At 31.9% G+C, this 27,500-nt stretch overlaps 1 protein-coding gene and 1 long non-coding RNA gene across 4 annotated transcripts in view; one reads left to right on the forward strand and one right to left on the reverse strand.

Annotated features, from left to right (window-relative positions):
• LOC118446930 (uncharacterized) overlaps nt 1-18,989 on the reverse strand; it is a 30,999-nt gene extending 12,010 nt beyond the window's left edge. The window contains exon 1 of one of the 3 annotated variants that reach the window (XM_035878152.2): nt 13,753-14,006. The gene's annotated coding sequence lies outside the window, so the exon portion shown is untranslated. Of the gene's footprint in view, nt 1-8,607; nt 8,797-13,752; nt 14,007-17,967 lie in introns of those variants that run through there. The other 2 variants (XM_035878154.2, XM_035878150.2) reach the window with 2 other exon arrangements.
• Nucleotides 9,778-20,282, forward strand: LOC118446931 (uncharacterized). Its single transcript, XR_014981900.1, has 3 exons — nt 9,778-10,531; nt 15,158-15,671; nt 20,122-20,282. It is a non-coding gene; the product is annotated as an uncharacterized LOC118446931 (long non-coding RNA).
• Nucleotides 20,283-27,500: the final 7,218 nt, after the last annotated feature.

Here is a 27,500-nt window from a genome sequence, read left to right on the forward strand (position 1 = left end):
ATTATATAATATATTATTTATATATTTAATATTTAATATTATTTATATTATTTATATTATCTAATATATATATTATATATATTTAATATATTTAATATATATATTGTATATATATATTATTTGTACGTTTCGATATGAATATGTAGATAATTATAATAGATAAAAGTATCTACTAATATTTAAACGATACGAATGAACATTCATAAATATTATATTTGTATACTTTGAAAGTTGAATTATCATCCATTATCACGACAATTAATATTACTTTTATTAATATATAATATTACAAGCAAAAGATCCTATTAAATGATCTAACATTTTAATATAATAGTCTAGTCATCCCTAAAGAAAACATCGCACTGTTATTCATCTTATGAAACAGAGATATAGATAAACGTTTCTACTCGTATTAATTATAAACAAAGTATGTATAAAAATAATCTAATGTGTTTTAGAAAATAAAAATAAATATATATATATATATATATACATATAATAAATATACTTTCAATGGATTATTCAAAAGTCAAACGGTCATTGAAGATCAGAATTTAAAAATTTTTCAAAAGCAAAGATCATAAAAGGTATAGATCGTATCGATAATTAATATAATAATTGTGGGCTATCGAAAAGAGCGCAAAGCCATTTGAAAGCCGAGGAAAATATGTACTCTCGAGTATGGCGGCTCTACCGGACAGTTCGTAATCGCCGTTACGTCGTTCTTCTCGCAAGATAAAAGAACGTATACGTTGTGCCAGAACTGTGGAGTGGAAAGTAGCTGTTGACATATCGCTGCCAGGTATTGGGACACGTAGCTCACAAGTGGGCGGGGTAGGTTAACCTATACGGGAATATAATGTACGCCTCCACGAGCACTCCATTCGCAGATCGTACAAAGGCGAAACGCGTTCTCTCTTCTATCTACAATCATTTATACACACACCATTCTCCATCATAATCATCATAGTTTCTCGATCTCCAAGAGAACAAAAAAAAAAAAAATCACGAAAGTTACTACTTTAAATCCTTACCCTTCTAATTTCTAAGAACCCTAAGAACGAATTCTTTAAATCTTTTTTTACACATTTTTTATTGAATATTCGACCGTAGATAAATGTAATAATGAAATATTTATCTATCGATTGAATTTTGAAATATTATTAGAATTATTAAATAACTATTAGGTGGACCGGAAAGTAATGTCGCTTTCTTAAATTAAATTCAAACGAATAAATTTTTAACAAGTTTTTATTTTTAATCACGATCAAATATCGATATGCGCAGAAACGACATTACTTTCCGGTCCCCCTAATATTTTGATATAAGATACAACAACAAACAACGAAAAATCGTATAAATAGATATAGATTGATGAATATTTTTTTTTGTGTAATTTTTTCATAAATATTTGCAAAAGAAAAAAGAAAGAGAGAGAAAAAGTCACATAAGATAGTTTCATCTTTCTAACATGGAGTAACATACAATGACATATGTACTTAAGTGAAAAAGGTTGTTCCGTTAATATCATTCGAATATATAAAATTCTTCTATTTGACTTTCGAGTCAATCTCATCTCAATATATTTTAAAGAAGAATAGTTTGATATAAAAGAAAAAAAAAATGAAGAGAAATCGAGCACTTATATCCTTTAAATATTTATAAATAATCTAAATTATTGAAAATTAAAAGAAAATCTGTAAATATAATCTACAATTAATAATATATTTAATCTGTAATATAAAATCTGTAAAAAGTTTCATTGAATGAAATATCAAATTTATTGAATATAATTTTGCGAAATATTAATTCAATTCTTTGTAACAAAGAAATAATTGTTTATTGAAATCCTACGAAATAATGAGTATTTAAATAATTATTAAATAATTATGCAAATGAAGAAAGTATCAAGATCATGAAATAGGCAATAGATTAATAGAAATTAATAAATCTTATGTTCTATATCTAACATTATGATACATGTGTTTTAGAAATCTATACATTTGCAATAATTTATTAAATAAATCGTCTATATCTAAAGCGTACAGTGTTTCTTGGCTCTCGTTCACACGAGTCCGCTCATTGCACTCGTTAAATAATGCACGTGTTGTAAGAACGTATTTCACGCATGCATGATCACGTACGTACATTGTATTTGTATATGTATTATGTATGACAAATATTCTCACACTTTAGGGATGTATTATTACAGGGTGAGTCATGACTCCGACTTATGTCGTTACAAATCGCTACTAACTATTGAGAAACATTCAAGAAATAAATGTTAAATATTAAATGATGAACGAAATAAACAAATCAGATCATTTAAAAAGTATCTTACAATAAATAATTGAAAAAGAAAAAGCAGATTTTCATGATCGATATTAAATTTATCGAATGACACAAAAAAATAAAATTAATCGTATTAATAAAAAGATATCTTAGGAAAAAAAAAAAAAGAAAAAAAAAAGAAATAAATGATTACGATGAAATACAGAGAATAACCGATAGCTAAAATCAGAAAGGTTGTTCTCATAAGGAGATGGGGTGAAATTACACGTGGGTGATTATTTTGGTCATGAGGATTAGTTAGCCATAGGAACATATATGCGACATATGCTTCAACCGGTTCGCCGATGAAACGAGTTCGTATCTGATTCGAACACGAAGGACGCCTCTTTTACGACTAATGCCCTCTTGACGAAGAAAACGATTCGTTAAAACCAACTCGATCTTTTTTATTTCATTTATTAATATTACATATGTAGAGTAACATGAAAATTAAGTTAATCATATTAATGATTTTGTAATCAATAAATCTAAGTCATATTGTATATTGTACATAAGGATAGAAACAAAATTTAGAAATATTTAGAAAGTTCTCTTTTTGTTTTCATATTGTCAAACATGAAAATATAAACAATTTACCTAGTATCGTTATCCTAATCGATATTTACAAATTGTTTGTATATTATATATACACACACAAAGAAGATATCCCATTTATCTCGAAAAAATCTTGTGGGGGAGGAGATTATACCAAAATAGTCCTTTTTATACATTTGCTTGATATGAAAAGGCACATCATACGGTACTAATAATATTTTTCTGATCAAATGGTGAGAAAAATTTTTAAACTAAATTTATTTCTTTTAACGAAATGACATATTTTTCTGTTCATAATTCGAAGGAATTTGTTGAGATGAATTTAACAACGATGTTACATAAAGACATATATTATTATAAAATGTTATAAATTATAATATAAATTTGTGAATTTCTAAGGAGTACAATCCAATATTATGAGTTACTAGCTATTAGGATAGATGTTGTAAACAAATGGAAAATTTCTTTCGAAATAAATTTTGTTTACTTACTTCGATAATTTGAGAGGCATAAAGAGAAATAAAAATTTCGTCTTTTGTATATAACAGTGTTATATTGTATGACATATCATATTGTATTATATTATATTATATTATATTATATAATATTGCATTATATTGTATTATATTATAACGTAATTTATATGATAAAGTGAATAAGTGTATTATTATCAAATACAATGTATTTACTTTGCATTCTTAATAAAAATGGAAATAACGATGTTTAACGTAAAAAAATCCAATGTGTTTTTCAATAAACCCTAAAAAAAGAAAAATGGCCTTCCTCTTAAAAATCCTGAACAAAGCGATAATTGTTCCCGCAAATCGAGTTTTGTATCAGTATCACATAATGCCAGCAAGTAGTGATATTCGAAATTATATCACCTTCTGCGACAAGTAGTTTCGCTTTGTTCAGAATTTGAAATTTCGAACAGGAGAGTATAACTTATTAAAAGGTAGCATGATTTCGTCACCTCTTCTCGCATCATGTGATTCTAACACAGAATCCAAATTACGGGAAAAATTCTCTCTTTGTTTAGAATTTGAATTTTTCAACAGGAGATTATGATGTATCGAAAGGTGGTGTAATTATGCGTGCCACCTCTTCTCGCGTTATGTGACACGAATACAAAACTCAATTTGTGAAAAAAAAATTCTTGCTTTATACAGAATTTGAATTTTTGAACAGGAGATTATGATTTACATAAAGGTGGCATGATTTTGCGTGCCGAGTATAAAAGTCAATTTGATTTAAAATTTGAAATTGAAAGGTCTATTTTTTTTTTGAATAAGGAAGATAATGAGAGATTTTAATAGAAAATACCAGATTTCTTTTGACGTCAAACATTTTTATTTTCATTTTTATTCGTAATATATGATAAATATATTATATTATACACTTTATCATATAAATTGTGCTTTAATATAAAACAATATAATACAATATAATACCGCTGTAAATAAAGGACAGCCTTCTTATTTCCTTTTTTTTATTCGTTGCTTTTTTATGCTTCTCAAATTACCATCCTAAATAAACGAAATTGATTTCTTAAGAAGTTTGTCCTTTATTTACAACATGCATCTAACGATACGAGTTTATAACCCTTAGGAGTTCACAAATTTATAATATAATTTATAACATTTTACAATAATATATGACTTCATATGGCACGTTGTTGAATTCGTCTGACAAATGTTATCCAACTAAAAAATAAAAATATATAATTGCATTAAAAGAAATGAATTTGATTTTAAAATTTCTCCCATCACTTAATCAGTGAAAATAATTGCCACAAATCTCTAAAAAGAAATTTTTTTCCTAAATTTAGTCACTCTTAAAATATTTCAATTTTTTGAAATAAACAGGTCACTCTATATATATATATATATATATATATATATATATATATATATATATATAATATATTAATATATTATATTTATATATTATTGTTCATAAATCATCGAACACATGACTATACTTAATTTAGATATGGAAAATAAATGAACTTCGCATCAAAAGAAACTTTCACAAAACTCTCATTTTCTGCCGACACTCCGAAGGAATCATCATCAACGAGGAAAAAGAAGAGGAAAAAAAGAAGAAGAAAAAGAAGAAGAAAAAGAAGAAGAAGAAGAAGAAGAAGAAGAAGAAGAGTAAGTTGATTCAACCGGATCATCGTTATAACGCAGCTTTCGGAGCTCTCTCGAAGAGAAATCCGTTCTCACGAGTCTCAAGTATGGACCACTGACTTACAGTTAGTCCAATTGGTTCGCCCACGCATAAGTAGAAATCGAAAAGGAAGAAGGTGCCATCACTAGCAATACCGTTAAATTGCTCGCACCTTTTCCTTAGTGAAATACTATTCAAAATAGTCTTGTGCTTTTAATTTGGCAATGACGCAATTCGTCGGAGAACTATGAAATCGTTGTCTTTTTACGTAGGCGTCAAATCCAAGATGGAGAATTCAAAGCCGTCGACGAAATGTCCATGACGTTAATGGGCACGTTGCTATGTTGTTTCCTTTCGAAAAAAATATTGAAAAACCGGTCTACATCAAAAAGATCTCTCTTTCCCTCCTTCTCCTTCTTTCTCTCCCTCTCTCCCTTTCTCTCTCTCTCTCTCTCTCTCTCTCTCACTCTTCTGTCTGTCTCTTTCATTTCTCTGTTTCCTATTCTTTTTTTTTTTTACGTCTAGTGTTAAAAAATAACGTCGTATGCTTCCGTTTTTAAGTTATGTTCTTATCGTTTCCTATTTCGTACTTTGTTCTTCTATATTATATAATTACTCTGTTAGAATAAAAATATAGTAGATTGACTTTCGATACAGTTTTAGAATAAATGCTGAATGATCAGATTCAGGAGATTGGCATTATACGTTCTATAACCAGATCCTTTATTATAATAAATCCATGGCGATAATAATCTGTAGGTACTGCAAAAGTTCGATGACGTTGCGTCACCACTTAGACGAAAGTGATAAAGCATTTGTATGTTAGTTCAAAACTATAATCAAAAACAATTCCTCCAGTTAATTCGGTCACATCAAATGATAACCATTTCTAATTGGTATATAACAATCAAAAACGAATAAATTGACAATAAAACCATTTTTATTTATTATTAATAATTTATACACGATATCCTTGACACGTATTTATATCGTTCTTTACAAAGAATTGAATGCTATTAAGAAACATAACGATAAATTTTTTATCTTTATTTGCTCCAATAATTTACACACATACACATACACACACACACACACACACACAAAAGATCTTTGTCTTTTTTTTTTTTAACGTACACTTACAAAACATTCTTTTTATAGTCATTTTATCACGTGTATTTCAATGTTTTATTGTCTCACATATCAAGTACGTTTAATTATGTATTGCTGTATTATGCACCCGGAAATCTATCTATCAATCTACCTATCTATCTATCTATCTATCTATCTATCTATCTATCTACCTACCTACCTACCTACCTATCTTTCTCTCTCTCTCTCTCTCTCTTATTCTCTCAGATCTATCAAACATTTATGCTCGATCACAACGAGGTTAACATTTTGACGAAACTTTTTGCCAGCTAGTTTTTCCAGTATGTATTAATACGAAACATTCACATGTATACGTATATATATATATATATATATATATATATATATATATATATATATATATACATTTATACGATGCAATAACGTATCCGTTCAATCGCGAAAAGTTACCAGGTTAAAGTATAATACTCATTGCAAGTGCGAATTCGTAATGATATCGCGGTATTTATAAGAGCACGAACGCACGCATGCACGCTTCGATGGAACTTTGATTGGACGGACGGTCAGATTGGTTGGTTAGCTACTGGTTGTTTATCGTTGATGCTCGTAAGTCGTTAAACTTTTCCCAGCTGGACAAGTAATAAGTAAGTAAGTAAGTAAGTATATGGAATAAATATAAATGTCATGCCAACGAATGCAATTTCAAGTAGGAGGTGGAGAAAGGATGCTGAAGGAGGAGGTAGAGATGGCGGCAAAGGGATGGAGAAGAGAGAAGTGGGAAAGCTACAGGCGTTGTCATTATCATTCTCTTTCGCGATCTTTACCGAGATGCATGGGCAATCGAAGCGGCAAACTTGAGAAGGCAAAGAACCGCGAATCGCGATTGGCAGTTCTCCCAACGTGGAAATTCTCCCACCCTTTAATCGAAGACCTCCTCCCGTCTTGATCCTCCCTTCTCTCTATCTCTATCTTTGTCTTTATCTATCTATCTCTATCTCTGTCTCTCTCTCTCTTTTTTTCTTTTTCTGCCCCTCTATTATTCTCTCTCTCTCTCTCTCTCTCTCTCTCTCTCTTTCTCTTTCTCTCTATCTATCTTATCTATCTATCTATCTAGTAATCTATCATTATCTCTCTCTTTCTCTTTCCCTCTCTTTCTTAAGAACAACACCAAGCGTGCAAGATCGAACGTACCGATCCTGCAACCGGTCACCTCCACCAAACCCTTCTCCTCCTTCTTCTCCTCCTTCTCCTTCTCTTTCAATCGCCATATTCGCTAATTCGAGAAAATATGGCTGTCTCAATCTTTAATGGCCACTCACGTCGATACAAAAGATTTTATTCTTTTTTATTTGTCTTTTTCGTTTTTCTTTTTTTTTTTCTTTCTTTTTTTGTTTACTTCTTCTTTTTTCTTCTTCCTCGTGGTATTCGATCTCTCTTGGAATTTTTTTTCGATTTCTTTGGAATTTGGAACAAAATTCGCGTGCCTTCGAGAGATAAGTAAGGGAAAAGAAAGAAAGATAGAATGACAGACAGACAGACAGACAGACAGATGGAGAGAGAGACACGAAAAGAAGAGAGAAACAGAGAAAGAGAGAAAGAGAGAGAGAGAGAGAGAGAGAGGGAGAGAAAGGGAGGGAAGATCTTGCGCGCTAGATTTTATATTTAGGATGGCACCATGTAACACTAGAACTACTGAATTAGGTTAGAACGAAAATACCGGCACCCACGCAAACGACGCGTTGGTCTCGCGCGCATTATGTATTTATTTGTCGCTCGATTCCCATTTTTCCCGCTTTTTTTTTTTATACATAGAACAGTGGTGGATCGAAGCACCAATGTAATAGCGCGTAGTTATTTAAATACCTTGACGATCAATGCTAATGGTGTTCAAGAAACGTGGAAACCAGGTCGTTAGTATTTATGCATGCATATATATGCAAAATGATCGATAACGATCTTTTAGATACATTGTCGAATTTTTATCATATCGATCGATCCGAAAGATTCCTTTGCAATCGTATTGCTTTAATTTAAAATAATAAATAGAATATGAAACGATGTAAAAAAAGAAGAAAAAAAAAAGAGACAGAGAGAGAGAGAGAGAGAGAGAGGGAGAGAGAGAGAGAGAGAACAAAGAGGAAAAACAATAAAAAGAAAATTAAAAGAAAAAAAAAAAAAAGAAAGAAAGAAAACACCGTACGAACGGTTTTGGATGAGCGAAACATAAAGAGATGAATAAATAAATAAATATGTATATGTATATGTGCCAATGTCATCGATCACTATGGACGATGGTAAACGACTCCTCGACGCGCCTCGTATCTCATTATATTATATGTATCTTTCTCTACCTTTAAGCAATAGCCACTTTTATAAAAGTACTACGAATACATACGTACGTATGTATATATACATATGTATATACACATAGATACTTACGTATATATCAAGGAGTCTCGCAATTAGCGCTGGACGTACTGCCGAGCCATTAATCAAAGGCAAAATGCAAACAATGTGTATGCGAGGCTAACGAAAACGATCGAGTCTCGACGCGATAATCGCGATCGATTTCGTTCAAGAGCCGTTTAAAAGACACGACTTTTCTTTCCGAAAAGAGTTTCTCGAATGCGAGAATGAAACGTTGTTGCTGGCCACAAACTGAGAGCAATTTATTATAATCCCCTTTTTATTCTCGCTTTCTCTGAATTCGCGTCTCTGACAGCTCGATTGAACGCCTTAAAATAAGTATACATACATGCATATACACACGCACATATATATATGGTGGAGCATATATATATTAACACCTTAATATCATAGTTTTGTTATAACAGTACGACATTAAATATAACGATAGAAAGACTATTCTTTAAAATCAATTTTTCTCAAAAGCATAATTCATTTATTGATAAATAACGTAATATATATTCACAAATGTCTTCAATTTAAATTGGCCACTCTGTATATATATATATATATATATATATATATATATATATATATCAATCGTTTGCGTAATAGCTAACGAGCTGAATTGTTAATGAGCTCTTTACTCGCGCGATACCCAATTGATTACGTCGATTATTTCGATTATTCGTCGTTATCTGATATAATTCAATGAGGCGGGTACATTTCGATAAGGCATTTACAAAGAGAGATAATGTTCTAATGAAAATTATAAATATATAATGAGAATAGACGAATGTTTACTTTCCACATGATTTATCTACCAATTCTATAATCGAACTTTTATTTCTTACATATACGTTATATATAATTCTTCGAATGATTTAGATGAAATTTCGTAAAAAAAAAGGAAAAAAGAAAAAAGAAAAAAGAAATAAAGAAAGAAAAAAAAAAAAAGAAAAAAAAGCAAAACGAGGATAACCAATTGCGCAACAAAAATGGTTTTCATGGAAATTGGCATCTGATGAAATCCATCTCGTTGTCCGTAGCCAATTCACGAAATTGCTTATTCTATTTCGAAGTTGACCACACCTGTTTTAGCTTTATTTTAGGAAACCTTGTACTGTCTCGTCAGTGCAAACCAAAGTAATGGACGAAACAAGACCCTGGTATGCCCAGAGGCTGATGGATTAGTACCACGAAAGCTTTCTTTGATTGCCACTTACGTAGCAATACACTTATATATACATATACCGTCATGGCACATATATATATAATGTGTGTGTATATATATGTATATATGTATATATATATAAAAGTCAATTTGAGCCCGACGAGAATCATCATACGATAACAACGCATTTTCTTCGTGTCTCTCGAGAATCCTCATCAACCCCTGAGGAATTCCGTAACTGGAAGAGAAACGAAAGATCCGATCTCTTTATTAAGAGTGTATCTACCAAATGAAGTTCGAAAATCGTTAATTCCTATCAAGGGGATCTCCTTAGACGGGACGAATCCCTGGCTATGGGTTCGAACTCAAAAATGTTCGAGACGGGAGAAAGCCCAACTCGATATACGGGCAATCTTCCTTGTTAGGATGAAGGATGAACAGGGAGGGGGGGTGAAGAGAAGGGTGAGTAAGAGAGAGAGAGAGAGAGAGAGAGAGAAGGAGGACGACGATGTATGCCTCCGTTTGCAGCGAACGAACGAAGAGACTTTTTTAGCCTACCAAACTTAGAATGTTTCTCCATAACGTGCGTGCACCTGGTGTTACTTAGAGACTTCTGGTTTTGGGATAACAACACCAACGACCATACTTCCATCTTGCTATGCCTATCTCGGGACACTGATGCGTGGTGTCTTCCATGTCCTTTGATCATCATAAATGACCGACAACGAAGAAAATCGAACGAACGTACGAAAAGAATTTTCTTAGAAATGTTTCAAAACTTTTGTAAGTTTCAACAATGGTAACCTTCACGTTCTACGCACTAATACTGAGAATATTAACACTTATTTAATGATTCATTATAAACATATGATTAACTTTAATTCTAATAATTCGAAATGTCGAAATATGTAAATTGGAAAGTTTCATTCGTACAATGTAACATTCGAATTAGATCATTTTAACGTCATCTAATTTTATTTTGATGTCTTTACGAAAAAAAAAAAAAAAAAAAAAAAGAAAAAGAAAAATAAAAAGGAAGAAAAACGATAAGAAAATTCAATGTAAAGTAGAATATAAGATTATAAATTGTATCACCGATCTCGATGATTGCTGTTAATGACATGAAAATCGTAAAAGAAAAATTTTAATGTAATATACCTATTTCAATTCCTTATATAGATCAAAAGTGCTAAACGAATTATCAGTAACGATTGGAAGTGAGTCTTCAGAAAACGAGCAAGAGACTGGTCTCATTGATAGAAAACAGCTACCTAGTTCTGGTTCGTCTAGTTTCTCAGCTTCTTCTTCGTCATCTCTCTTTCTCTCTCTCTCTCTCTCTCTCTCTCTCTCTCTCTCTCTCTTTCTCTATCTATCGATTTCCTTATCTATCTTCATTCATCAAACATCGCATTCCCTTGCTTCGTCGACAAGACAGACATTATATGAGTGGATACGTTCTAAGAAGATAATAGTCGACCCTCTATACAACTATTTTATGCGTCTCGCGGATCCCTTGACGAGATGCTCACACGTTCCTAGAAAAGAACTTTGTCCCGTACATTCCATCGTTTCTTCCAATATGATTCTCTTTTACCAGTATCGATACTTTATTCCATAACTTTTTTCCAGTTCACTCGATGGTAACCTTTTCTACTGAAGAGAACCTTAGTGTTAAACGACATGACTTCGATCTGTTAAATCGATTATTGTTTTTCTTTTTATTATTTTTGTTTCTTAATTTTTTTCTTCTTTTTCTTTTTTTTTTCAAGATACTATAACCGCATCATCCGGGGTTTTTTTTTTTTTTTTTAAATCTATCCCACGGAAAGGACTTACGTATAAATTAATGATATGTGTTTGTGTTTGTGTTTGTATGTGTGTGCGTGCTTTTTTCGTTTTCTTTTTTCGTTTTCTTTTTTTTTTTTTTTTTTTTTTACGTAACAACTATACGCTTCAGAAATAGAATTTTACTTCTTTCAATAATATTTTGCAATTTGTATTATAACGTGCCATTTTAATTCAACATCGATTCAAACGCGAAACCTCGTAGGAATCGTGCTCTCGTGCCTTTCATAATCATAGGAAAGCGGATTTCTTCGCTCATTAAGGGAAATGTCGATCGGAGCAATTTGCTGCGTTTAACTAACGATCGATCGGTTACTTTCTCTGCTTTGAGACGTTGCTAAAAGCGATTTCGAATAGGCGTAAATCTTTCAACGTTTCAAAAAAAAAGAAAGAGAGAGAGAAAGAGAGAAAGAGAGAGAGAAAGAGAGAAAGAGAGAGAGAGAGAGAGAGAGAGAGAGAGCAAAATCACGTGAGCCTTAAGGTAAGAAAGAAGATGATTCGAAGACGATTCGAAACTTTAAATCGATTCACGATGTACTCGATGCCTTCCGTTAACAACTTTTTAAACGTCGTACGATCTTATCGAGTACGGTGAACCGCCATGAAATCGAACGTAAATCGTCTGTAATTTCACCCACGTGCCACCCAGCATCCCACGGTCCATTCATCGAAGCACGTTCCTCGTACTTCGATTTCCCCTTCCCAACTTTTCAGATGGAAGGATAACGCATGTATCTTCCCAACGTCTTATTAATATTCACGCACATTAACATTATCGAAAAGTTCGTGAGCCATATAAATACATAGCTTTACCGCTGTATGTCAAAATGATTTTTAATTCGTCGAAATTATTGTAATTGGTTTTTCCATGACTAATAAAATAACATTCCGAGAGTAGGAAACTTTATTTTGAATTTCATCGAATTTATAAAATTTAATCAATTAATATTTAAGAAATTTGTATTGCGTGCACGTGTGAATGTATGTCTGTGTGTATCTTGTATTCAAAAAAAAAAAAAAGAGAAAAGAAAGAAAAAAATTGAAAAAAAAATCAAGAAAATCAAATAATTCTCAATCCTCTTCTTTATTTCTTTTTTAATTTATATTAATTATGGTCACGTATCTGTCATGTTAAAATATTGTTGATCGACCGTTTTACGTAATTATGAACACTTTTTAGCGAATATTCGTTGTATAAGTCAATATAAAAACACATCAGTGCATCAATCATAATGTATATTAGTAACTTTATTTGCATATTAATTATTTGAAACTTTATATATGTCTAAATAAAACCATTATTGAAGTAATCATTGAAGTGTTCTAATAATCGTAAATATAAAAAAAAAAAAGGAAAGATAAATGAATTTTGCTTTATAATTAATATAGCGTCACTTTTAATAACGATCTTTGAAGAAGAAAAAATAAGTTGATATATCTTCTGTCAAAGATATGTTGATGTAATTTTCATTATCTTATTTTACAGAAAAAGATAGAGCTAGAAAGAGACAGATAGATAGAGAGAAAGATAGAGCGAGAAAGAGAGAGAGAGAGAGAGAGAGAGATGGTGATGATCACATTAAAAAGTCCGATATTATAATTAAATTTAAATTAAAAACGATTCCCACTTTATTACTTTTTGTAATATCACTTGACTTTTCGTAATATCAAAAAAAAAAAAAAAAAAAAAAAAAACTAACTGGATAGATCTTCAGTCTGTAATGCGTTAACATAAGTCATTTATATTACAAAAGGAATAAGAGAGAAGGAAAAATAGACAAAGAGAATATTATCTGAAAGTATAAATTAAAAATAATTCAATTTTACATATTACTTTTAATAACAATATTTTATTAGAGAAAAAAAATAAGTCGATAAGTTTCAACAATATGTTGAACAAACTGTAAACATCGAGTTATTTTACAGAAAAAGAGAGAGAAAGATATATATATATATAAGACAAGGTATCGTTACTTGATTACACGAAGGAGACAAAAGAAAGGAAGAGAGAAAGAGAGAAAGAGAGAGAGAAAAAGAGAGAGAGAGAGAGAGAGAGAGAGAGAGAGAGAGAGAGAGAAGGCACGCGTGTCGCGCGTACAACAAGGCCCAGAAGGGAACATGAATGAAGCTCCCATTCATGCCCTCAAAGCCCTACCTACTTGTATCTACTTCAGCCCTTGTTTGTACCGTCTATGGGAGCTTGCTTGAGACGGCAGAACGACGTCGTCGTTGTCGTCGTCGTCTTCTTCGTCGTCGTTGGCGCCGTTGCTGCTTATGCGCTCGCGCTCACGTTTATTCGCCAAGAGAAAAGAAAGAAAGAAAGAAAGAAAGAAATAAGTACGTAAGTAAGTAAGTAAGTAAGTAAGTGAGTATATACGTACGTAGAAAGAGGCACGCACGCATGCACTCACGCACGCATTGGTGCTTTTACGTCAGCCGGTCATGTCGCGACAAAACGTGTATATATACATACTTACGTGTGTGTGTATATATATATGTGTGTATGTTTGTGTGTATGTGTACGCGTGTATGTGTTTGTATATCTGTGTTTCACGAAGCGCCGGTGTACACGTGATCGCCATTGTTGATCGCTTCGCAGCGCCAGGTTGGCGCGTTATTCCGACTTTTTGCGAGCGGAGCTACCGTATACTCGTTTCCTTCGGCTCGTGTGCCGCGGAGAGATATCCGCGAATAGGAAGAAGATGAAGGAGGAGAAGAAGAAGGAAGGGAAGGAAAAGAAGGTGGAGAAGAAGAAGAAGAAGTTGCTTCTCTCCATTCATCGATGTACTCGCAAGATTCTGTTATCTTTGCGAAGATCATCCGATCGGAGACCGAGATCGAGACCGAGATCGAGATCGAGATCGAGATCTAGACCAAGATCGAGACTGGGATGGCAAGTATGAGAATTGTGCTGCAGCAGAATCTCTCTCTCTCTCTCTCTCTCTCTCTCTCTCTCTCTCTCTCTCTCTCTCTCTCTCTTTCTCCCTTCGTCTTTTTTCTTTTTTTCATTTTGTTTTATTTGGATATTATAATTTTTATTTAATATCGTTTTATTATATTATAGATATAGATTTATTATATAATATGAAAGAGTGAGAATTAATGTATTATTTTTAAAATCTTTTTTTTATTAAAACGTTTCAATTCTTAATTTTATTTCTCTGTTGTATGATAATACTAGAATAACAAGTATGATAATTTAAATTTGTTATTGTTTTTATTGAATGATAAAACTGACAAGTGAACGATACGATGACAAGTATGAAAATTATGATATTATAGAATATTTATTATTCGAACGTTCTAACATTTTACAGGTATCTTTTCCGTTTTTATTATTAAATAATTCGATTAGTATGATAAATAAATATGTGAGTAAGAATTCGATTAGTATAATAAGTAAGTATGGTACACTAAGATTTTTGTTATTAAAACCTTGTAAATTTGTTTTCCTTTTTATCATTTTTCTTTTTCTTTCTTTTTTATCGGACGATTAAATTATTCCATTCTTTCGAAATATGTCATTCATTGTTTGAATAACAATGTGCATTATATCGTTTGTAGGATGAAATGAAAGGAATAAGAAATATATTAAAAAAAAAAAAAAAAAAAAAGCGACACAATGATATGAGATTTGATTGTTACAAGCATATAAAGGACTCAGATAAAGTCGCAAGAAACGTTGATTTTGTTCCGTAAATCTTGTCGATTCGATTTTGGTTTCGACTTTGCTCGATAACGTAGCATGGAAATTAAAATGGCAGTTGAAACGATTTATCGTTATGTTATACGTGTTGTAAGCGAACGACGGAACATCGATAAGGTGAAATTATGTTTGAAGTTAAATCGGAAAGAAAAAGAAAAAGAAAAAGAAAAAGATGTAGCACAAGAAGGACAAGAAGAAAAAAAAAAAGAGGAAAGGAGGAACTTTCCGTTTCTCTTCCTGAAAAAAATGACTTCATCCACATACGATTTCAAGGAGCTCGTTGGAGGTCAAATAGACATTCGTAATCGCGAATGCATGAAGAAGCTTCGAAATAACAGCTGTTCTTATCTCGCTTGTATCGATCAAGATTAGGTGAAGTAAATGAAAATATTTCCTCGCGAAGAATATAACGTCTCTCTCTCTCTCCCCCTCTCTTCCTCTCTCTCTCTCTCTCTCCCCCTCTCTTCCTCTCTCTCTCTCTCTCTCTCTCTCTCTCTCATAGATCTTTTTCTTTCTTTTTATTTGTAATATATCATTAATCATGAAACACGAATTGTTTTTATTTATTCGTTAGACTTTCAACGTACAGATTTCTTTCTAATTTAAATGTTTGACAAAATATAATATATGACATGTTTCGTGATATCAAGATTAACTACGATTAACTATGTAAATCTTAAAATTAATTCTTTGATGATCATTCTACGTACGATTTCATAATGGATTATTTATAATGAATCTTCTGTTCCAAATTGATTTATCTTTTTGATGTAACATATGGTAATATTCATTATGATGGGTTGTTTATTTTTATACTACCGATCAGAAGTATTCGCTTGACGATCCTAAATTATCGGTTGGACGTTAAAACAATTTTTATTGCTTTCCTCATAACGATAATAATAATAATAATAATAATAATAATAATAATAATAATAATAATAATAATAATAATAATAATAATAAACGTTATCCGTTTCATTATTATTTTAAGATTCTTCGTTAATGGATAGTCACGACCTTTCGTATTTTTCGAAAGCTCGAACTATTCGACGCGTTTCAAGGGACTCGTTGCGCGTAAGGCGCATATTAAAGATTATGCTAATGCGCAGCAGCGTCTTTCAGATCGCTATCGTATTCTGGCTTTTTACGTGAAACCTGCAGGCAAGTAACCAGGTACATACATACACACAACCCGTCGCGTTAAATTCCTTCGGTTATTTTCTCTCTTAGCATTGCAAGGACCGACATAGAGATGTTATGATAGTCTCAACGATTAATCGCACGTCGCTTTGAGCGTGCGCGAACGAATGCGAACGCGGTTACCATCTTGGATGGTAAATAAAGGCGATCTTGACCTTTCGACCGATAAACGTCCTTTGTCTACGCTATTTCCTCACATGTTAGATTATTAAACCTCCGAAAGAGAGAGAGAGACAGAGTAAAAATACATAGCTTCCTATTCGCTCTTTTAATTAATTGCTAATTTTCTACATTTTCTTAACTTCTGCTTATCTTCATCATATCGACGATTTATTATCTTCATTTATTCTTTACTCTTTTTGTTAAAAATTATGTCTAATTACATACATTTGTCGAAAAGAAAAACATTTACTTTCTTATTTCCTTTTCCTTCTATTTTTATTTTCTTTTTCTTTTTATTTTTTTTATTTGATATATATATATATATATATATATATATATATATATAAGTATAATATATATAAGTATATATTCATCAATATAGGAAACGTCATCATATAGCAACCCATTCTTGTTTCTTTTTCTTTATACCAGTGAATTGATTTATCTTTAAACGATTAAGAAAGAAGGTGTCGAAAAATATTTGCGAACGAGAAACGAATAGAAATTTCGATACTTTCGTTTGACAAGAGGCCTGGCAAGTGTGCACGTATCTGCAGATAGGTACATATAATGATCTAGGGATCGTAAATTACCGATAGCTATTATCATTCCGATCGCGGTTTATAAGAATATCCAGTGTGGGTAATCCATTGTGTGTATTAGTCTCTCTCTCTCTCTCTCTCTCTCTCTCTCTTTCACTTTCTTTCTTTCTTATTTGATGATATAATGGCGTTTATAACCGGCTTGATCGAATTCTAGTTCTAGCGACAAATGTCTCTATTCGACAGAACACAAAGTCGATTTCATTAGAAGAAAACAAATTGTCCGATTAAACGAAAATTCCTTGATGCTTCTTTCACAATGTTTTAAGTAAAAAAAAAAAAAAAAAAAGATAAAAATACAAATGAAAATAATAAAAAAAATATATATATAAATAACGCACGAAGAAAAAAAAAATATATATATATATACAAAACTACATGCGTGAGAAATATTTTTCAAAAGACGAGCATCCGTCATTGGATAATGCGCATATAGTGAGTTAGACTTTCGTAGCGATTATTAAATTACTTGTACGATCTATTTTTGTTGCGGGATTCTCGTAAAGTGCAGAAACGACGCCGCGTCTGTGTCTCGGTTGATATAATAAAGGAAAATTTTCGAACGCTTTCGATACAAACGAATGTTTTTGTTCCTTCAAAAAAAAAAAAAAAAATAAAAGCAAAATAAAAAAAGAATAAATATAAAGAATTAATGAAAAATTTCTAGATTGTTAATTATTGTAATGAAAGTAATTACTCACCGTCGAGAAGGAATCCATAACGAGAATTATACTGACGTTGTCCACTTTGTCAACGAGCAAGCTCCTTCCTTTTCCACTTGTCAACGACGACGAATTCTTCGTTTCTGAAGGAACGAATTAATTCAAAATTACGTATAACAATAAATTCTCACATTCGTCTTGTCGTTCTTCTTTCTGTATCTTCGTTGCACAAACAAATAAAATCCATCAGTCCAGGATCCTTGGCTTTGCACTTTCGTAATATTACTTTCGAAGAAAAACACAATGAAATAATCACAAAAATCTTTATTTCTCAAAGTTTCGAGCACTGAATTTTTTCTTCTTCTTTCCTTATCCTTTTTCTTTTTTCCCCTCACATTATTTCATTTATCTTCCTTTGTTTCTCTCTCTCTCTCTCTCTCTCTCTCTCTCTCTCTCTCTCTCTCTCTCTTTTAGAGTCCTCAAGTTTCTTTCAAGTCCAACTCGCTTGTGACGAGTAAACGAAAAAAAGGGTCAAATGAGAAAGAAAGAAATGAAGAAAGAAATGAAGAATGAAATAAAGAAAGAAAGATATGCACGATCTTTCTTCACTTTTCCGTTTACTTTCCTTTCTCTTATTTTTGTTTTTCTTTTCTTTTTTTTTCTCGTCGTTGTTGTTGTTGTCGTTGTTCTTTCTTTTCTTTTGTACGATCACTTTTCAAATTTCGATAGATCGAAAGTTCGATTTCGCGCGCAACGACCGAACGCACGGCACGTACGGGAGTATCGAGAACGCGTTTGCCTGTCGGAACGTCTGGCGCGCGAGCGTTAAGTCGAGAGACACGAGGAATGACGAAGACGATTACTACTCTTTGAGTCTCTGTTAGTATTTGTGTCTCTCTCTCTCTCTCTCTCTCTCTCTCTCTCTCTCTCTCTCCCTCTCTCTATGTATGTGTATGCCAGAGAAAGAGAGAAAGATAGATAAACCAAGAGCGGTACTCGAGCGCGCGTTCGAACCGATGCGTCGCGCGAGCACGATTCGAGCCTACTATTCGTCCGCGTTCGACCGGCTTCGCCAACGCTCGGCCCCCTTCGACGCGCCTGGTCCATTGCGCGGGCGGATGCTGTCGAGCTACGATCGGGATCGCACTCGAACCCTCGATAGAAACGCGTTCAACGCGCGTCAAGATCATCCTCGCGTTGGCCTTTTCTTTTTTTTCCCTTTATTTTTCTTCTTTCCCTATTTATATTTCTTTCTTTCCTTCTCTCTTTCCTTTATTATATTACGTTTCTCTTTCTCTTTCTAACCTTATTTTTTTATCTTTATCCTTACATTTATATTTATATTTATATTTATCCATATCTATATCTTTATCTTCATCTTTATTTTACACTTTATTGTTATCTTTATCTTTATCTTTATCTTTATCTTTATCGTTCTACTTCCTTTTTTTCTCTTTCTCTTAAACATCTATACGTTATATATCCAAATCGTTTTTATTAATGTCTATAAAGAAAAGAAAAAATGAAAAAGAAAAGAAAAAAGAAAAGAACATTATTATATAACACGAAACTTGTGGTATATAGCTTATACTTAGGAAACATTAACTTTCGAACATGAATTAATTATTATTATTATTTTATGTGGTGAAAACGTGAAATGAGATATTAAAAGATATAGATAATGTATGAGTGCGCGATTTACATTAAGTTTTATAGAGGATTGATATTTAATAATTTCTTTTTTCTTTTTTCTTGTTTTTTTTTCTCCTTTCTTTATTCGCCACTAATTAACGATATTTAAGAAGATATTTTTATCAATTATTTTATGATCGATAAAATAATAAGTTTCATTTTATTTTATTTTGATGAATCTGTCAATTTCTTTTTCCACTTCTTAAAAAGAAATAAATCTTTACGATATCGATTTAAATATTCAAAATACATTCGTTTTATTTTTAGGAGAAAGATTTCGTTGACATTTGTCATATAAATTGTCCTAAAAATTAATAAATTATAAAAATACAAATTAAGTAAAAAAAAAAAAAAAAAAGTATATTACTATTCGAAAGCAGCAACGATTTATCAAAGTTCCTTTTTCTGAGATTCTTTTTTCTTGTTATTTTTTTTTCTTTTTTTTTTTTTTTCTTTTATTATTATTTAATGTTTCAATCTTTACTCTGTTCTCCTTTTTAGCTTCGAGCGGATGGATACGTACCAGTTACTAGAGACATAGACAAAAAAAATTGTGAACCTGCGTCGAAGCGTATAGCCATTCACGAGATTAGCTTAGTTGCGTGACTGTTCGAGCGTGATATTCGAAAGTGCCGGACGAAGTAATCGAATCTTGGAAGTTCAAACGGTATGTATTATACAGGATGGTCTAACGATTGTTGTAACATCCTGTATATATAAAACAAATAAAAAGTATACAAAAAAAAAAAAATCTTTTACCTGCGGAACTAAATTTTATCAAAAAAAAAAAAAAAGGAAAAAAGGAAGAAGAAGAAAAGAAAAGAAAAAGAAAAAATAAATCGATCGTATAAGATCCTAATCGATGTCACATAGTTTTTATTCGATCAATTTGAACATGTATTTGGAATCATCCTGTATACCGTCTTTACACGTACCAATGTTGTTGATTATTAAAACGATTTTTAAAAGGATAAATAGTAAAAATAATACATTAATCCTTGGTTTAATATTGAACCGAGAGATATTTCAAAGAGATCGATCAGAAACAGAATTCGAGAGTCCGATTACTCAAGAAAGACTCAGATTATTACAGGTATCGACTTCCTGAGAAATAACCTACTTTCGGTCAAGTGTATAATATAATCAAATGTATGATTGATTGCAAAAGTGTTACTGGAAGCAATACCACACCCATTTCCAGTCGGTAATATGACATCTGCTAAATCCTATTCTATCGTGGAGGATAATATCCGTCTCGTGTGTTCCTTTTTCTTTTTTTTTTTTTTTTTTTTTTTTTTTTACTGTGATAATCTTAACAATCGTCTATCATCGAAACGACAGCGCTTATATATTTCCTTGTCCTCGATCAAAATTCTGACACGTGCTATGTCCAAATGAAAAAGGAAGAATATCGTTTCTTATTCTTTTTCTCATTTGGTTTTTTTTTTTTTTTCAATTATGAAATAGAATTCCTTGTCGACAGTATAATTTATTAATTGGATCAATTATGAAATAGAATTTCTTTTCGATGTTCTAACTTATTAATTACAATCTATTCCATTACGGCCTAGAATATGTCAAAATGAAAACGAGAAGAATATCTTTTTGTTTCCATTAAGAAATAAAATTCCTCTTTGACGATATAATTTACTAATTTGAGCAATTATGAAATAGAATTTCTTTTTGATAGTCTAATTTATTAATCATAATGTATATTCCATTACGATTTAGAATAATTCAATTCGATATTTTAACAATAACGCATATAGAGTGTCTCTTGTCTGAAATCGTATCAATATAAACATATATTTATATTCGTAAATAATTTACGTTTTTTCTTCTTTTTACAAAAAAAAAAAAAAAAAAAAAAAAAATCCTCTCAATAGAAAAAACTAAACGAACATATTTATTAAAACTAAGATAAATCCTGATGTATATTAAAATTTTAAAAGATATCTACACTTTAGCAATTATACGACGACGGAATAAGTCAGCGACAAATTGCGAAGAAGTAACAATAAGTATAAAAGGAAAACAAAAAAAAAAGAAAAAGAAGAAGGAGAAGAAGTAATAAAAGAAGAAAGAGTATGTATGACATAGTCGAGCGTAGCACCTTCGTAACGGCAAAGATTACTTCCGGAGAGTCTTCAAAGCAAAGCAAAGCAAAGCAAAGGCAAGGCAAGGCAAGGCAAGGCAAGGCAAGTCAAGTCAAGTCAAGTCAAGTCAAGTCAAAGCAAAGCAAAGCAAAGCAAGCGGTTGTGGTAGGAACAGCTCGTCCCTGTGCTCTTTCTATGTGTCTGCGTGTAATTACGTAAACCAGATGGTACGGGCAACGGTCACGGTTCGCGATTGCAGTTACTTATATACTAAAATGACCGAGAGATACGATGGAGTAAGTGAGGACTGTAATTCCGTTCGAAGTAAATGCGCCCACGCGCGCTCGCACCAAAGAAGGCTAGAACCGAAGCATGAATTTGTCGCGTATTCGTTCATAGAAAACCGTAAGAGCACGAGAAACAGAAAGAAAGATAGAAAGATAGATAGATAGATAAATAGATAGATAGATAGATGGATAGATAGATAGAAAATATGGTATAGAAAATGTTCTAATTTACGACTTGCCATACGTGAAATTACTATTTATTAACACTTTACTAAACGCAAACCATATTCGAAAATAAACCGCATCTCAGAATATCATTAATAAATCGTGCTTTGAATGGATTTGAACTGGGATAGAATCGGTCACGCTATTATTCGTAATTAAGGTGATTAATTTGCGCGTACTAAGCGTTTGAAAGTTCGAACGTGGAAATCGCGTCTCGATTATTCAAATATTCTCTCTCTCTCCCACCTTCTCTCTCTCTCTCTCTCCCTCTCTCTTTCTCTTTCATACTTGCGTTTATACAGACTAGTAGAGAGCATGTATTCCGGCACCTCGAAGAAACAGACTTTCGAGCATAGCGATGGTATGCGGACACACTCGTTCGCTAAATTATGCGGCTTTTCGCGTTGCAAATGCTCGCATAAGCGAACGTAGTCCTTTTCGCTATTAAAGTCATTAAGATTACACAACGGACTCGTTCTTCTGTGTTCTTTAAAGTGAAAGAAAGAGAGAGAGAGAGAGAGAGAGAGAGAGAGAGATAAGATAGATAGAACGATAGAAAAAAAAAAAAGAAAAATAAGAGAGAAGAACAGAGATGGCTCGGACATCCTAATGTAGGGTAGTTTATCGTTCCTTATAAGAAAGACGAGGAGCTCACCTTATTTGGAAGTTCACTCGCGAACTATAATATTTCGTATGCGATTACGATTCAGATGTCAGCGACAAAACTCGAACGAGCGGCTCCGGAGCGTTTATGATTGTGAGATACGCTTATTCCATACTCGGCAGGCGGATGTCTTCTTGCGAATGTGTGTCTATACAAAACACGTGTGTTTATATGTATACATATGTACGCGCATGTATGTATGAACATGTATTCGTATATATATATGTGTGGGTGTGTGTGTGGTTGCATACTGACGCAATCTAAAAGACATATACACGTATATATATATACATGTACACGAACTTGTATTGCATTTTCGATTTACCTCGTTAACGTTGCTCTCGCGCGGCAAATAGAAGAACGTTCGATTATACCCGATCCGATCCGATCCGTCCGTTATTCAAATGCATCGCGCTCTTCTTTAACGCTATAACGCTATCCTCTCTCTCTCTCTCTCTCTCTCTCTCTCTCTCTCTCTCTCTCTCTCTCTCTCTCTTTCTCTATTTATCTATCTATTTATCTATCCATCTTTTTTTCTTTCTCAACGAAGAAATTCAATTCTGCATATCGTCGATGATCATAAATGCCAAATCGTTTCTTTATTTATTGTCCGATGATATGAAGACAGTTAAAGACGTGAGTGTTTAATCAAATGGAACGCTTCTCTATTTATTCTCTCTTTCTCTCTCTTTCTCTCCCTCTCCCCATATGTTTGATTTTGTTGCTTAATTTTTTTACTTATACACGTTATTATCATTATTATCATTATTATTATTATTATTAAAACAAAATTTATAATTTAGTTCAAATCCGATTAACCATATTTTAATTTATATTTTATTTAATATTTATTAATTTTTAATTAATATTATTAATTTTTAATTAATATTAATTTTTAATTAATATTAATTTTTAATTAATATTTTTAAATTTATTTTTAATTTCCATAACGATGTCATGGCGTATAATTCTATTTGTAGTTTATAATTTTTACATGATTCCAATTGTTCTTTTTTACTTTTCCTTTTTTTTTTTTTTCTTTTTATTTATTCATCAATAAGACTTATAAGCATTACTACAGTGAAAATAATTTCTTTATGTCTTTCTCTCTTTTTTCCGACATTTCCATTTCCTTGAAAACAAAAATGTCTATATATATATATATATATATATATATATGTATATAATATATACACATATGTGTGCATGTATACATATATATATATATATATAATATACACACACATATATAAACATATAAATACCTACATAGCCTGAAGGTTCACCGAAATGAAAAAATCATTGACCGGAGTCAAGTTCGCGCGAGCCCGGGCGCTCTCACTACTCTCAGATAAGTCACGAAAGAAAAAGAGAAAAGGAGGGAGAGATGCAATGAACGTAAAAAGAGATAGAAAGAGAGAGAGAGAGAGAGAGCAGAGATAGAGAGAGAGAGAGAGAGAGAGAGAGAGAGAAAGAGATGGACTGAGAGGTGGGATGGATCGTTTAAATCGAGCACGTAAGTGCTTAAACGGACAGAAACGCGTAACGAAGTATGCACGCGCGCGCGCGCGAGCGCACGGAAGAGACCGCGTGGGACCTGTTAGCCCCGCCCTTTACAGACCAGATGTCATTACTCATTACGCTCTGCGTCGTTATGCGTTCCTCCTTCTTGATTAAAGGTCCGAAGAAAATAACGTCTGTTTCTCTTTCTCTGTCTCACCCTCTCTTTCTCTCTCTCTCTCTCTCTCTATCTCTATCTCTCTGTTTCTTGATCTCTTTCTGTCTCTCTCTTTCTTTCTCTGTCTCTCTCTTTCTCTCTTTCTCTCTATCTCACTGTCTTGTTTCATCTTATTACGAGCATCTTCAAAAGTACATTTCATGATATTTCAAAGATTATTTATTGATTTATATTTATTATTCATCACTCCTACCAATGCATAGTGATTAGTTTGTTAAATATTTAAATGGATCGAATTTCATTAAATCGTTCGTATCTTTAATTTAAATCAATAATTTGAACATAGTACGCAAATTTTTTTACGATAGTCACGACACGTGATGATTCCTTTGTCAAATGTAAATGAACAAGAATATTTATTTATTTGTTTGAATTTTTATGAATGATTAGTATATTGAATCATGAGTATTGTATGATTGTATTCATTTAGATAAGAAAAAAAAGAACGTTATTACTATTATCGATTTTTTCTCGAATCAAAAAAATTTTTTCCTATCAGAAAATAAATAAAGAAATAGAATTAAATAAATTACAATGTATCTTGAGGATAGGTCAGAAAACGATATAACAATTATGCATAAATATTATCCTGTTTTGTTTTTTAAAAGAAAAAGAAACGTTTCTAAAAAAAAAAAAAAAAAAAAAAAAAAAAACTTACAAACCATTCAAGTAATAAGAATTACCATTTCATGAATATGAATGAACGTATTCATGATACTCTCTTTCAGGTATTTATAATTTTGTTTCTTCGAATCTTTCATTACCCGTACAAAAATCGTTATAAACCCATCACTATCATTCAAAGTTTAACATTAAAATGCTCGATATGCTTTATTTATCTAAATATGGAATCTAAATGTAAAGAGAAGAACGCATACATGAAAGGTATTATTAGAAAATTTGAAATTAAGAAAAATTAGATAAAATAAGATAAAAGCGTATATTAGAAAAAGCAATTTGAAACGTACTCTCTCTCTCTCTCTTTCTTTCTCTCTCTCTCTCTCTCTCTCTCTCTCTCTCTCTCTCTCTCTCTCGTTTTCTCTTATAAGAAGCATCTTCGAAAGTCCATCATATAATATCTCAAAAATTATTTATTGATATATATTTATTATTCATATTCCTACAGTGTATAATAAATGTCTAAGTGAACTGAATTTCATTAAATCGTTCAATTCTTCAATTTAAATTAATAATGGAATATTCCCATCACAAGTCTTTCTGTGATTTATTATTGTTCAAATAAATAGAGAAAAAGAAGAAATATTAATAACGATCTTTTTTACTTACGACGCTACGCTGAGATTCGTTTATCAAATGTAAACAAATAAGAATATTATTTATATATTTTCATTTTCATAAATAATTGGAATACTGAATTATGATTATTGTGTAAGTATAATCATTTAGATAAGAAAAGAAGGAATATACATACCAATGTGATCGACGTTGCTATTAGCAAAAATAATTAATTTATATTAGAAAAGAAGTAAAGAAAATAATAATTAAGTAAATCGCAAGTGTATCTTGCAGATAGTTCAAAAAACAATGTAATACTTATTCAAAAATTTATTCCTTTTTTACGTTTTTTATTATTTTTTTTCTCTTTTTTCTTTTTTTTTTTTTTTTTTTTTTTTTTTTTTTTAATAAAAGTTACAAACCATTCGAGTAACCAGAATCACCACTTCAAGACACTTATGATTTTGTTTCTTCGAATCTTTCAGTACTTATCAGAAAAATTGATATAAACCTTATTCACTACCATTCAACACTTAACTTAAAAATACCCATAGAATTGAAATAAAGAGAAAAAACACTTATACGAAGTATATCCCGGATATTAGAAAAAACAATTCGGAACGTACTCTCCCTCTCTCTGACTCTCTCTCTCTCTCTCTCTTTTTCTCTCAGATGTTCTATACACAAGCCGGATTATTCGCACGAGTAGTCAACCAACACGAATCACACCTGTTGCGCGCGTTCACTCGCTCGAGTACTCCCTGTGCACGTTCACCCATAGAACACAGTCAGTTAGCTTTTTTTTTTAATACCTTCCTCACCCCTCTTTTACTCCCTCTTACTTTCTCTCTCTTTCTCTCTCTTTCTCTCTCTCTCTCTCTCTCTCTCTCGCTCTCTCTCTCTCTCGCTCTCTCGCTCTGTCTATTTCTCTTTCTTTCTTTTTCTGTCCTCTTCTCTTCTCTCTCGTGAGTCATCCTTCTGACCACTTCGTATAGCAAGAAGCGTCGTTTCGCGGATGCTACGAATGATTTCAATGGCCTACCGTCGAGGCTGACTAACATCCTTGGAACTTGGCGTGCTCGGAAAGTTTGGACCACATATATACTTACCCATACATACAGATAAGATGTTATTCGCTATATATTGATATTATTGTATGTGTATACACGGAAGAAAAGATATACGATATTTCCTTATTTGTTTAATGACTTACGCTCTGTTAAACGATAATATCCTATATATCGATCGTATATTGGAAAATTATAAAAAAAAAAAAAAAAAATACGTGTTATCGAGAAAACTTACGACCTTTAGATTTTCGGTGCACCGGATGTATTGTAAAATCTTTAGAATCGTAAGTTTCGAATTTGCGACGTAGGCGTGGCACGTTTTACGTAAGCCGTCTAGCCGCGTCACGATCCATGAGTAAAGTCAGAGATAGTGTATGGTAAGTACTTATTCGCCGATAAAGTTTCTAAATTCGAATCGAAAAGCTCTGAGATTTTCTGAGAAAGAGAAAAAGAGAGAGAAAAAGAGAGAGAGAGAGAGAGAGAGAGAAAATGATCTAAGATCAGATACGTTCATATGTAAAATACGTGGTTATATACATACCACATGTAAGTTGGAAAAATTGT

Source organism: Vespa mandarinia, chromosome 3 (assembly GCF_050613455.1).
Source record: "Vespa mandarinia isolate Hongniang chromosome 3, ASM5061345v1, whole genome shotgun sequence".
Classification (NCBI taxonomy): Eukaryota; Metazoa; Arthropoda; class Insecta; order Hymenoptera; family Vespidae; genus Vespa; species Vespa mandarinia.